General features: G+C 41.1%; 1 protein-coding gene across 6 annotated transcripts in view; it reads right to left on the bottom strand.

Moving 5' to 3' along the window:
* ABCG2 (ATP binding cassette subfamily G member 2 (Junior blood group)) overlaps positions 1 to 14214 on the bottom strand; it is a 138663-nt gene that overhangs the window by 63380 nt on the left and 61069 nt on the right. The window contains exon 1 of one of the 6 annotated variants that reach the window (XM_047854972.1): positions 2154 to 2420. The exons of the other annotated variants lie outside the window; for them this stretch is intronic. The gene's annotated coding sequence lies outside the window, so the exon portion shown is untranslated. Of the gene's footprint in view, positions 1 to 2153; positions 2421 to 14214 lie in introns of those variants that run through there. 6 annotated transcript variants of the gene reach the window in all.

Raw genomic sequence — 14214 nt, 5'->3', positions numbered from 1 at the left:
TAAATAGGTGAACTGTGTAGGATATGTGAATTATTTCTCATAAAGCTGTGTTGGGGGGGGGTTGGGAAATGAGGCTCAAACCACCAAGACAATTTATCATTACTGGTTCACAACCTAGAGTGAACGGAGAATGGATATTTTTTGTGGGTTTTTTTTTTTAATGTTTATTTATTTTTGAGACAGAGCATGAACGGGGGAGGGTCAGAGAGAGAGGGAGACACAGAATCGGAAACAGGCTCCAGGCTCTAAGCAGTCAGCACAGAGCCCGACGCGGGGCTCGAACTCACGGACCACAAGATCATGACCTGAGCCAAAGTCGGACGCTTAACCAACTGAGCCACCCAGGCGCCCCGAGAATGGATATTTTAAAGGATAAACTTTAGCTTTCTGTAGGCAGACTTACAGATCCTATATCCTATAGAGATGACAGCCATTCGGTTTTTTAAATTTTCACTAAAAAATCGCAACCCTATCCTATAACACCAGTAAGCAACACAGAATAAGCCTTCCCTCTTGATATAACCTGTATCTGCTGCCAAACTTCTATCAAAAACTCCTGACATAGAAATACAGGGTACTTGAAGAACATTAGGTCCATCTATCCCTCTAAAAAGTCTAGACTCATCCCTGAATAAACCCCAAACCATCAAACAGCAGCATGTATGACCATAAGGTCTCAGCATCCAACAAGGGCTTCTCACAACACTTAGGGCAAGGAAAATTGCAACTACAGCTAGGAAATGTACTACTGCATGGACTACTAGGATGGGCACACGGATGCTCTCCCACTGCTGTTCTTCAATCCCCTCTGCACCTTCTGTAACACAAGACATTTCCCTCAGAAATAAATGCCAAGAAAAGCTTTTCTAAGGAGCTGGTAGGTTTCCGCCTTTATCCTCATTGAATTGTGTGACTATTCATCCCTTTTTATTGTGGCTCCCAGGAGGCAATTTTAATTTGCATAGCATCTGTCCAAGTCCATTTTAACCTGCTTCCCTTTACTCTTGATTGCATTTTATTTTCCACTTGTAATACTTATGCTCACCTCAAGTGCTTCATGGAAGCTTAATAAAAATAAATGCAGAGACAAATTTTGGCTCTAAGTGTATTTTAATGGCATCTTAATACAAAAGAATGTGTTTCCTAATCTTGCTGAATACTCAGGGTTTGGAACAAAGATAACCAATACATATTTGTTACTATAAATCTATTTTTTTCTAAAAGTGGAATGAGCTTTTGTATTTTTACTATTAGGCAAGAAAATAAAACTAGGCAACATTACAGTTCTTGTTTTTAACTGCTATATTTACATTTTGGTCTTGAATTTTTCTGTATTGTTCTAACTTCTTCAGTACTATTTCTAATAAGTATTGTAATAAGCTGGTTAATTTTTTTTTAACTTTTTTTTTCAACGTTTATTTATTTTTGGGACAGAGAGAGACAGAGCATGAACACGGGAGGGGCAGAGAGAGAGGGAGACACAGAATCGGAAACAGGCTCCAGGCTCTGAGCCATCAGCCCAGAGCCTGACGCGGGGCTCGAACTCCCGGACCTCGAGATCGTGACCTGGCTGAAGTCGGACGCTTAACCGACTGCGCCACCCAGGCGCCCCTAAGCTGGTTAATTTTTTGAAGTCAATCATTAAAAATCAACTATCCACAGAAAGAAAATTACAAAAGGGAACTCAATAGCTCTTTAACAAGCCAGCCATCCAAAGTTAAAGTTAGGGACAAAAATTTATGCCCTGAAGATAAGAAAAATACATAAAATATATTGGTTAATCCCTTTAAAAATACTAATAGCAACAAATTTCTCTCCCACCTTGTATTAACTTCCATGTTCAATAAGTTTTTATCCATCTTATACCAACTCTTGTTTCGTACATTTGGAGAAAGACAAGAGTTTCACCCACCGGCTCTTAACACACACCACCAGACACAAAATCCGTTTGCACCAAGACATGGATTTCTGAAAAACCGATGTGAATTCTCAATTGGTATTTCACACTCGTTTTTCAAACGAAAGTGGGAGGGACTAACTCAAACCTAGTCATCTCAACTGAACAGTTTTCTATTTTCAACCAAATATACATGCAATACCCACGGACCACTCAAGCCACACAACATCCCCAGTAGCTTTCGCCATTTACTCACTCGGGTTAATAGTGGTTCAGCTGAACCGAGGGCTTCGATCTCAGCGTCCGTGTGCTCAGAGGAGGAGCACTAACAGTCATTTATATAAACGCCGAGCTGAGTGAGCCAGACCTTCCAGCACACCCTAGGGAAGCAGCTCCTAACAATGGCATCAAGCATCTGTCCTGCGCTTTCTAAATCCTGAAGAGCTTTTCCAAAATCTCCCCGGCTCCTTTCCAGGTTGCTTCCTTCCTGTGACTCCGAAACTCTGCGGGATGGTCCAGGACTCCCACTTCCCTCCTGCGGGCTCTCAACTCGTTGTGTAACGACGGAGGACTCAGGACTCAGCTGGAGCGCGCGGCAGAACCCCTCCTTCTCCCTCTCCCCCTCCCCGTCCCCGTCCCCGTCCGCGTCCCCGTCCCCGTCCCCCTCCCCGCGGGACTACTTTCCGCGCTCTCAGGCCGCGGGCAGCCCACCGATGGTGTCGGCGCGCTGGCGGTGGGCCGCGCACTCACATGCGCCGCTGCTGGCCTGGAGAGGCGCCCGCTCCGGGACACGGTGCAGGTCAGGGGCGGCTGGCAGCGGGTCGGGGTGGCCGGGGTCGGGCGGGGGGTAAGGGTTGCGAAGAGGCGAGCACAGACAGGGCGCACGCGGGCCCCACCTCACTACCTTCGGCCTGCAGGCGGGGAGAGCGCTGGGCGGTGGCTCCCTCGGGGTAGGTGCCCGCAGGCGGACAGCAGGAGAGGCGCCGCCTGCCTGGCTGTCCTAACCGCCCGGCGCCCGAGCGGAGGGCGCGAACGGGTTCCGTGTGCTCTGAGCTGGACATTGGATCGGACCGCTACCCTCCCGCGGGGCCGGGTCACGGAGATGACACTCCTGGAGAGAGCAGAGTTGAACCCAAAACTCCCCAGGGCTTGTACCAAAGGGACAGTGGCAGTTAGCCCTGGTGATCACAGGACGCTACCCAAGCTGATCAATACCTTCTCTGGATTGGGTCACTGTCTGTCCCGCGCCCCTAAGCACCAGGGGACGCTAACACAGTGGTTTTTTTCTCTCACACCCGTTGCTCACCCAGAGAGCAAGTAGGTCGCTATTGAAAGAGTTTATGAGAAATTAGGTGCCTGCGCCCCAGGACAGTAAGTTCAGGAACTGAATCTAAGGGGGAGAGGAGCAGATTTTTGAATAAAAATATTACTATGAACAGTTCAATTGTATTCTTCACACTCCTGTAATAAATACTTCTCTGCAGCAGTGTTCGTGTGGAAAAGCCGGAAAGTGTGCATATTCGAGAAAGAGTTTGGTTATCAGGCTTCATGAGTGTATAAGATTATCCCAAAATTTGCCTACTGCATCTACCCTTGGAAATTAGTACTTTCATCTGTTTTCTGGTTTGTATTTACAAACAAAAATCGTTATTGAAAGCAACACTGGGAATTACTGCTAATTCTTCACCCGTTGCTAGAAATCTTTAGCTAGGGGGCACCTGGCTGGCTCTGTTGGTGGAGTGTGCAACCCTTGATCTTAAGGTTGTGAGTTCAGGCCCTGTGTTGGGCGTGGATTCTATTTTTAAAAAGACAAGTTTTAGCCAGGAAGCCTATATAAGAAATCGATTTGGGGCGCCTGGGTGGCTCAGCCAGTTGAGCCAGGACTCTTCTTTTTTTTTTTTTTTTAAATATGAAATTTATTGTTAGATTGTTTTCCATACAACACCTAGTGCTCATCCCAACAGGTGCCCTCCTCAATGCCCATCACCCACTTTGCCCTCCCTCCCATCCTCCATCAACCCTGTTTATTCTCAGTTTTTAAGAGTCTCTTATGGTTTGCCTCCCTCCCTCTCTTTTTTTTCCCTCCCTTCCCCCCCCCCCCCCCCCCGCTATGGTCTTCTGTTAAGTTTCTCAGGATCCATATAGGAGTGAAAACATGGTATCTGTCTTTCTCTGTAGGACTTATTTCAGTTAGCATAACATTCTCCAGTTCCATCCACGTTACTACAAATGGCCAGATTTCATTCTTTCTCATTGCCAAGTAGTAGTCCATTGTATATATAAACCACAACTTCTTTATCCATTCATCAATTGATGGACATTTAGGCTCTGGACAACCTGGAAGAAATGGACAAATTCCTAAGCACCCACACACTTCCAAAACTCAAACAGGAAGAAATAGAAAATTTGAACAGACCCATAACCAGTGAAGAAATTGAATTAGTTATCAAAAATCTCCCAACAAATGAGTCCAGGATGGCTTCCCTGGGGAATTCTACCAGACATTTAAAGCAGAGATAATACCTATTCTCAAGCTGTTCCAAAAAATAGAAAGGGAAAGAAAACTTCCAGACTCATTCTATGAAGCCAGTATTACTTTGATTCCCAAACCAGAGAGAGACCCAGCAAAAAGAGGACTACAGGCCAATATCCCTGATGAATATGGATGCAAAAATTCTCAACAAGATACTAGCAAATCGAATTCAACAGCACATAAAAAGAATTATTCACCATGATCAAGTGGGATTCATTCCTGGGCTGCAGGGCTGGTTCAATATTTGCAAATCAATCAATGTGATACATCACATTAATAAAAGAAAAGATAAGAACCATATGATCCTGGCAATCGATGCAGAAAAAGCATTTGACAAAATTCAGCATCCTTTCTTAATAAAAACCCTCGAGAAAGTCGGGATAGAAGGAATATACTTAAATATCATAAAAGCCATTTATGAGAAGCCCACAGCTAATATCCTCCTCAGTGGGGAAAAACTGAGAGCTTTCCACCTGAGATCAGGAACACGACAGGGATGTCCACTCTCACTGCTGTTGTTTAACACAGTGTTGGAGCCAGGACTCTTAATATCAGTTCAGGTCATGATCTCTCAGTGGTGCGGCTCTGTGGGTAGAGCTGTTTAAGATTCTCTCTCCCTCTCCCGCTGCTCCTCCCCAGCTTGCTCTCTTTCTTTCAGAAGGAAAGAGAGAGAGAAAGAGAGGGAGGGAGGAATTGATTATACATAATTTTTTAGAATATTAAAAATACCATACTGTATACTTTTAAAGGATTTTAAAGTATATATCCATGATGTGCTCAAACATTTGGGTGAAACTGTTTTTTTGGATTAATTTTGAGACCGTTTAAAGATGCTTAAAGACCCATATACAAATATATTTGTCACTTTAAGCCAAGGCTGAGTAAAATTTTTCAAAGCTCGCTCTTGATAACTGCAAAATTTAAAAACGCCCTCTGAAGAATAAAGCTTTACTGGTATCAGTAAAGATTTTTAAAGTTTCCAGCAAACTCTGAAGGCAATTCCAAGAGGGGAATTATAAAAATGGAAAAAATACACATGAATCTGATTTAAAAAGCACATAAAAAAAGAATAAGTTGAATATAGCATTCTGCAATTACGTAAAATGAAAACAAACCAAAAACTTATACCTAGAAAATAGCTAGCAATACAAGAAAGTGTTATTTTTCTAGGTTATGACATTACTGTTCTTTTTTTCCTTCTATTTTAGTGTAATTTTCTATATTTGTTTCATGCAGATATGCAACCTTTATATTGGGAAAAATAATTTTGTTTAAAAGTAAAATAAATCAATGAAATGTCAGTGTTTTAGTCACTAAAACGTATGTATAAAGACAATGACAATACTTAGAGTCATAACCTCACCCAAAATAGAGCTAAAAAAAAAAAAAACACTAAAAGAATTAAAACTTTCTGCCTGTTTTTAGTCTAATTTTTAGAATAGTTTGATTTTTTCGTATTGATATGTCAGTGTATGTGCTAGTTAACGTTACATTAATTCCTAATCTCACTCTAATACACTCTAAAGATCCACCTAAAAACCAAGCTTTAAGGGCTGTCTCTTTTGCACTCAGAAGGAAGTAAGAGCAGGAAGCTTACCTTTTCTATACTATTCTCCAGAAGTGATTTGTGCCTCTTCCTTTTCTAGGTGGAAATTGTGGAGGGAGAGAAGCATAGCAATTTGCTGATTTCTCTAAAGCTGATCATTGCCATCAATTTGATAAATTCAGACTAAAGCCAACATTTAATAAATGTATTGCATTGTTAATAAATGAGTCATTTTAGCTTATAAGTTAGCATTTTATTTTTGGGCTAGTCATTTTTTTTAATATTTATTTTTGAGAGAAAACATGCACATGTGTATGCAAGCACAAGCAGGGGAGGGGTAGAAAGAGAGGGAAACAGTGGATCTGAAGCGGTCTCTGTGCTGAGAGCAGACAGCCCAACGTGAGGCTCAAACCTGGCTCAACAATCCAGCTCAAACCCATGAATCCTGATCATGACCTGAGCATAAAACCAAGAGTCATTGCCTTAACCAACTGAACCACCCAGGTGCCCCTGCACTAATCATTTTCAAATGCCCTGTCTTCTGTTTTGCTGTTTGGGTAGTTTAGGTTACAAAATATAGGGAGGGAAGAACCTAAAGATGACCTTCCTCATTTACAGGTGAGTCACCTGGTGGAAAGGAGACCAGTTTGCACAGGGTCAAAAGTTAGAGTAAATGGGGAACTCACAGCTTCTAAGACTGCTACTCTCTGCCCTCCACCTTGTAACCTTCCTTTTTTATATTACCAGAGAAGAGTAACTGCCCAGTATTTAGAGAGCCTGATATTGGAATTCTCACTGAATGCATTCTCATTCTGGCACTTTTTCTTTTTACCATATAACTAAACTTATTTTTCTCTCTTGTTGTAATATCAAACAAGATGAAAAAAAATGACTTGGAGGGGCGCCTGGGTGGCTCAGCACAGAGCCCACTTCAGATCTTCTGTCCCCCTCTCTCTGCCTCTCCACTGGCACACTCACTCTCTCAAAAAGAAACATAAAAAAAAAAAAATTACTTTAACCCAGCAAGCCCATACCATCTGCTTTTAGTCTTTTTTTCTATGCATACACATTTTCTTAAAAAACAAAATGAGCTTACATATAATAGGTACAGAGATGAAAGTCATCATCCCAGAAGTCAGATAGCCTGCATCTGTATCCTGGTTCACCCAAACCCTGGAGATTTCTGCTTGTACTAATTACTTGATCTTCGGGTGGTTATTGGTAATCAGTGGAAACAATCTCTTAGGGTAGTTAGAAAGAGTAAATGAGATAATGTGTGTAAAGCCCTGAACAGAATTATTATCACTGGTTAGCACTCAATAGATGGTAACTATTATTATTTTGTAACCTGCTACATTGTAAACTGAAAACATGGTTCCCTGTCATTCAATATCTTTCTACAACTTTATAATTAATAGCTGCATGGTATTCATTTGTTTGTTATATACCATAATTAACTAATCTTCCTATTAGTCACAAAACATTCTTGTAGCTATTTCATCGCACACATCCAGATAAATTCCAGAAGGTGCCTTGCTCAGGCAAAAGGTATTGCTTGTTTTAAAATTTTTAATGCAAAAAAATTTTTCTAATGTATATAGCCAGATTTCCCACAAAATTATTTGTGCCAAATTCACAGTCTCCCAAAATTTAAAAGGTTGTTTGTTCCTCTAAGCTCTCACAAATGCTGGATGGAATAATAATTTTAATCTTTTAAAATTTGATACATGACAAATGTCAGTGTTTTAATGTACATTTCTTTGACTTAGTGAGAGTAAATTTTTTTAATGTTTAATGATCGTTTGTGGTTTATTCATGAATATTCTATGTAAGACCTTTGCCCATTTCTCTCTATTGATTTCTTAGGCTGCAGAGCAAGTAAACAGAAGGACACTGGATCTCTGATAAACATTGATCTCCTGAACTCTCTCCAAGCTAGTTGAAGTCACTGTCATATTTTATGAGCCTTATAATCAAACCACAGAATTATCAAAATTAAGATTTCTTTACAATCCTAATTGAAAGCTTTGGGGCCATCTGGAGTCCACACCCATTAAACACACATTGAAGATCTAAGTGGGCACTGGCAGGGGTGGGGTGTCACCTTATGTTTTTGTAGGCAGTATGCATGGACACGAACAGATAGATAAGGAAGGTGACCTCAGGTGAAGGGAGCAAACAAACTCATTCATGAAATCACTTGAGCCTCACTTTTTTTTTTTTTAACATTTATTTTTTGAGAGAGAGACAGAGACAGTGTCAGCGAGGGAGAGGCAGAGAGGGAGATGTAGAAGCTGAAGCAGGCTCCAGGCTCTGAGCTGTCAGCACGGAGCCTGATGTGGGGTTCAAACTCACGAACCACGAGATCATGACCTGAGCCAAAGTCAGATGCTTAACAGACTGACCCACTCCTGAGTGCCCCTTGCTTTTTGAAAACTCCAAAAATAACTGGAAGTTTTTCTTTTTTTGTGGTGGGCAGGTGGTAATACTCCTTTTCAATAATCACACCAGTGAGGGACTTGCCTGTATGGTTTTCACAAGGGTATCAGTGCTTAATGGAATGTCAGCAACAGACACAGGCAAAGGATATAAATTTGTTTAATGTTGATTAAGGGTATGGCTTATTATACAGAATGGCAAGCCAAAGCAAAATCAACAACAGTATTCTCATTAAAGGATCAAACTTTCTGGGCCTGTAATTCCATGAATCAGTCACCCTACTATCAAAGCTCCCATATAGACGTCTACTATGAGAAGCTCTGCTCATCCTTCTCACAGGATTTTTAATGCCTTCTTCGCCTTTCCCAGCTGTCCTGAGCTCTCAGTCTAATTGCCAGCCTGGCCACCAAGTGCAAGGAGCTAGTGAGGGCTCAGTATATTCCTTAATGCTCACTCGAAGGAGTGAGCTTCTCAGAGTCAATTTTCCCCTATTGAGTCCAGGTTTCATACAGGACTTATTTTATGGACGTGGGGCATTTGGGTTATGTATATAACATCTGTAATGTGTCCAAGGTATATTTATTTTCACTACTTCCAAGATAAAGCAAATAAAAAACAGTGCAAGCAGCTATGTACACCATGCTCCCCCGTGAAGTCCGTGACAGGAAGGTCAGTCTGTAATGACTTGAACACCCATGAGTAAGTGAAGGAATGGAAACAGAGTACAGATAACTCCTCCCAAAGTTTTCACTATAACAAGAAGGTGAGAGAAAGGAGTATCCCTTAAGGCCATCTTGGGTTCAAAGAATATTTCTTATTTGATTGGACAGGCTGGAATGTGTGTGCATGCCAAGATGACAAGTCATAAAGAAGAAAAGATGGTTAACTGGTATAATCAGGTCCCTTAAGAAGGGAATGGAAATGAAATCTAGAGGAATTCACATTACAAAAGAAAAGGAAAAAAGAGGTTAAAGTGGGAGAGAGCCAAAGCATAAGAGACTCTTAAAAACTGAGAACAAAGTGAGGGTTGATGGGGGGTGGGAGGGAGGGGAGGGTGGGTGATGGGTACTGAGGAGGGCACCTTTTGGGATGAGCACTGGGTGTTGTATGGAAACCAATTTGACAATAAATTTCATTAAAAAATAAAAATAAATAAAAATAAAAATACATTAAAAAAAGAAAAGGAAACTTTTTTTAATTGTGGTGGAAGGAAAGGGAGTCAGGATGAGTCATGCAGATTCATGCAGATAAATATTTTCATTAGGGAAAAGAAAGAAAATGGAAAGAAATGTACTTTCTCTCCTAAGCGGGAGGATCTGCTGAAGGTACAGTGTGAGGAGACCAGGGATTTGAGAAAATGATAAACCCTGGAATAGAGCTATATTTGTTTCCTATGGCTGCCATAACAAAATACCACAGACTTAATGGCTTCAGACAACAAAAATTTATTATCCTACATTTCCATAGGTCAGAAGTCCAAATGGGCCTGACTGGGCTAAAATTAAAGATGTCAGCAGGTCTGCACTCCTTTCTGGAACTTTTCCAGCTTCCAAAGGCCACCTGCATTCTTTGGCCTATGGTCCCATTCCTGTAGCTTCCAAGCCAACAACAGAGCATCACTCTGCCCCTGCTTCTGTTATCATATCTCTTTCTCTCTTATCTTCTGCCTCCCAATTCCACTTTGAAGGACCCTTGTGATTGCATTAGACACATGGGATTAAGCCATGATAATCTTTCTATTTTAAAGTCATCTGATTATCAACCTTAGTTTCATAGGCAACCCTAATTCTCCTTTGGCAGGTAACCTAACACACCCACATTCTGGGTATTAGGACATTACATCTTTGGGAGGCCACTATTCTGCCTACCACAAGGGCCTAAGGAAACAAATTGGATACTAATGTAGGGACCCACCCAGCCCCATGGAGTTGGTCTAAAGATGATTTTAAACTGAAGATATTTGAGATGCAGTCAGTGGATGCTGAAAGAAGCCTTCTCACAGCTTCCCTTATCTGACCAAAGACAAAATCTTCAGAAAGTAAAACAGCCATAAAGCCCCTCTCAAGGGAACTTCACTGCCAGGAAAAGGACCAAGCCCTCCCACATGGATAAGAAATTGCATGAACAAACATTATCACAAATGGTCATACTTTCATTTGTTTCCCTAAAAACCCATTTGTCTTTCCTAAAAGTCCTTTGTTCTCCCATGGAAGCCCTTTCTCCTGCCTCCCCCCCCACCATGTGCCCTATTAAGTTGGTATATAAACCCCATAAACCCCATCTTTTCTCCTTTAATCTGTTGTCGGTTAACTTTCAGCTCCTTCCCCACCCCAATGGAACTAAATTGGTAGAGGGAACATTTGTCCTCCCAGTAGTAATAAGGGACCTAGAGAGAGACTGCACAGCAACACTAAGGACCCCTAAGAGTGGATTATACAAATATAGCAGCATCAAAGCCACAAGTGGGCATGGTTTTCCCATTCACAAAGAATTCTCGCTTATGAATTCCCACTAATAAAGATAGAGAAGTTAGAAGGTTGAATAAATCCTAGAATGTGGTTTTGCTAGGTGGATAAAGCAATAGAAAATGGAGCAAGGAGTTGAGTGGGTGACGTGATTCATCAGAAGAAAGTGAAACCAGAGGGATGCCTGGATGGCTCAGTAGGTTAAGCGCCCAAATTTGGCTCAGGCCACGAACTTGCAGTCTGTGAGTCTGAGCCCTGTGTCAAGCTCTGTGCTGACAGCTCAAAGCCTGGAGCCTGCTTCGAATTCTGTGTCTCCGTCTCTCTCTGCTGGCACTCTGTTTGTCTTTCTCTCTCTCTCTCTCTCTCTCTCTCTCTCTCAAAAATAAATTTAAAAAAATTGAAAGAAAGAAAGAAAGAAAGAAAGAAAGAAAGAAAGAAAGAAAGAGGAAGCCAGGAAAAGACAGGTAGAAAGGGAACCCATGGAGGCATCACTTGGAGGCTAAGGAGTGGAAACAGGAGGATGAGATCACTGCACAGGAAATTGGCATTTAAGACTAGAATTCCAGGTTTTGACAAGGTTGCATGGTTTGGACATGACAATAGGATTATGGAGGTGGAAGGGAGGTTTTCTATCAGTTTAACATCTTAAAACAACACTCATTTATTATAGTTCTGGAGGTCAGGAATCTAAGGCAGCTAGGCTCGGCTCTGCTCTGTATATCATGGGGACAAATCAAAGTGTCAGCCAGCTGGGCTCTTACCTGAAGGAAGGCTCTTATCTGAATAACCTGCTTCTAAGTTCACGTTGTTGGCAGAACCCAATTCTTTGCAGGACTGAAGTCCCTGTTTCCTTGCTGACTGTCAACCAGTGCCTCCAGGCTGCCCACATTCCTCCTTATGTGATTCCCTGCATCTTCAAAGCAGGTCCTTCTCAAACACTGAATCTCTCAGACTTCCCCTTCTGCCTTTTAAAGGGCTGGTGTAATGAAATCAGGCCCATCTTGATAATCTCACCATTTAACGGTCAACTGATTTGGGACTGTAATTATAACTGCAAAATTCTAAATAAATAAATAAATAAATAAATAAATAAATAAATAAATAAATAACTGCAAAATTCCTCAGAGCCGTACCTAGATTCACATCTGGGTAAATAACCAGTGAATGAACTGGAATCTTGGGGTTTGGGGAAAAGAGGATCTTTAAAATTGTGCCTACCCTTGGGGAAGTTGAGATCAAAGAGCACAAAAGCCAGGGTGGTGGGTTGATCATCTAAATAAACAGACTTTGCCAAGGTAGTGACCATCTTGGAGAGAAGGGAAATGCCAAAAACCAGTGGTCAAAGTCTTAAAATCATAGAGAAGACAGAAGGTGGCATTAATACAGAAAAAGACAGTGTGTGTGTGTGTGTGTGTGTGTGTCTGTGTGTCTATGTGTGAGTAGCGGTGGGGGCCAGGGGGTGTTAAGAGCCCAGATGTGGAGCCATACTACCTTGGTTCATGTAATTTGTTTCATACAGCAGACTAGAGACCCAGTAAGAAATAATTCATTTGGGGGCGCCTAGGTGGCTCAGTCGGTTAAGCCACCAACTCTTGCTTTTGGCTCAGGTCATGATCTCATGGTTAGTGGTTTCAAGCCCCACTTCAGGCTCTATGCTGACAGCATGGAGCCTGCTTGGGATTCTCTCTTTCCCTCTCTCTCTCTGCCCCTCCCTCATTCTCCCCCCCCTCCCCCCCGCCACAGTCTCTCTCACACGCTTTCTCTTTCTCTCCCTCTCTCTCAAAATAAATGAACTTTAAAAAAAAAAAAGAAAGAAAGAAAAGAAATAATTCATTTGGTTATAAAGTTCACAGAGGTAGCCAAGCCCTAAAAAATGAGCACAGCAAGGAAAAAAAATATGATTAGGTACTGATAATTGACCTCCAGAGTCAGAAAGTGGAATAATAACATTTGTCCTGCAAAATAGGCTAAAATGTTAAAAGTTGAGAGTTCAACAAACTAAATTCCACATATCCATAAAGTCTTTTAAGTAATCTTTTTAACTGAAATATAACATACATCCAAAATAAGTACAGAAAATCTCAGTAAACAGCTTTATGTATATTTACAAAGTGAAAACACCTGTGTTTCTGCAACCCCGATCAAATATATGTTTGTTATATGTCCATTATATCTCCATAGAAACAAACAAAAACCACATAAAACTCATGTATAATGATAAAAGTCAAAACAGTAGTTACCTTTGGAAGGGACAATGACTAGGGTGGAGCATGGAGACTTGGCAGTGTTGATAATGAACAAATGCATATACATATATATGTGTGTGTGTTTGATCTGGGTGGCAGATATACAAGTGTGTTCACTTTATAACTATACATTAAGCTGTTTACTTAGATGGTCTGTACTTATTCTGTATCTATGTTATACGTCAATTAAGAAGTTTACTTAAACAGGGGGTGCCTGGCTGGCTCAGTCAGAGGATCATGTGATTATATCTATCTATCTATCTATCTATCTATCTATATATATATATACATATATATATATGTACACACACACATATATATACATATATATACATATATGTATATATATACATATTTCTTAATGTTTATTTATTTTTGAGAGAGAGAGAGTGTGAGCAGGGAGGGGCAGAGAGAGTGGGAGACACAAAATCCGAAGCAGGCTCCAGGCTCCAAGTTGTCAGCACAGAGCCTGATGGGGGGCTAGAACTCATGAAACATGAGATCATGACCTAAGCCAAAGTCAGACACTCAATCGACTGAGCCACCCAGGTGCCCCAAGGAACGTGTGATTCTTGATCTCGGGGTTATAAGTTCAAGCCTCATGTTGGGTATTTATTTTTAAATAAGAAAAAGTTTAAACAAAAGACTTTATGGATATGTGTTATGAGGAAAAGAAGGATGGGGAAATGCCAGGTTAAAACAAGTGAATTAAGTAGGCTTCATCATTACTGAACAGCATTTATTCATGGAACCTATCCCCCAAGAAGCATCTCAAAGGCTGTATTCTTGGTAACATACTAACAGAAATGTGACAGAATCTTCTGGAACCAAATTGTGGAAGCCTTGAGAGCCAAACTAAGGAGTTTAAACTTATCTTGAGGGTGAGAAACTAATGAAATTTTAGTGTAGATGGATGACATTGTCAAAGTAGTGTTTTCAAAAGATTAATCTGTTCACATACAGAATGGATGATGGGGTGTGAGAAGGCAGAGATCAGTCTGAAAATGAAAAAAAAAAAAGACTGAACTAGAGCAATGGTGGAAAAATTTTTGAGGAAAGGGGCGTGAAAGAAACATTGCAAAGGAGGA

Source organism: Prionailurus viverrinus, chromosome B1, assembly GCF_022837055.1.
Source record: "Prionailurus viverrinus isolate Anna chromosome B1, UM_Priviv_1.0, whole genome shotgun sequence".
Lineage (NCBI taxonomy): Eukaryota > Metazoa > Chordata > Mammalia > Carnivora > Felidae > Prionailurus > Prionailurus viverrinus.
Note: the sequence above shows the minus strand (reverse complement) of the source record. Positions and strands in the feature narration are given on the sequence as shown.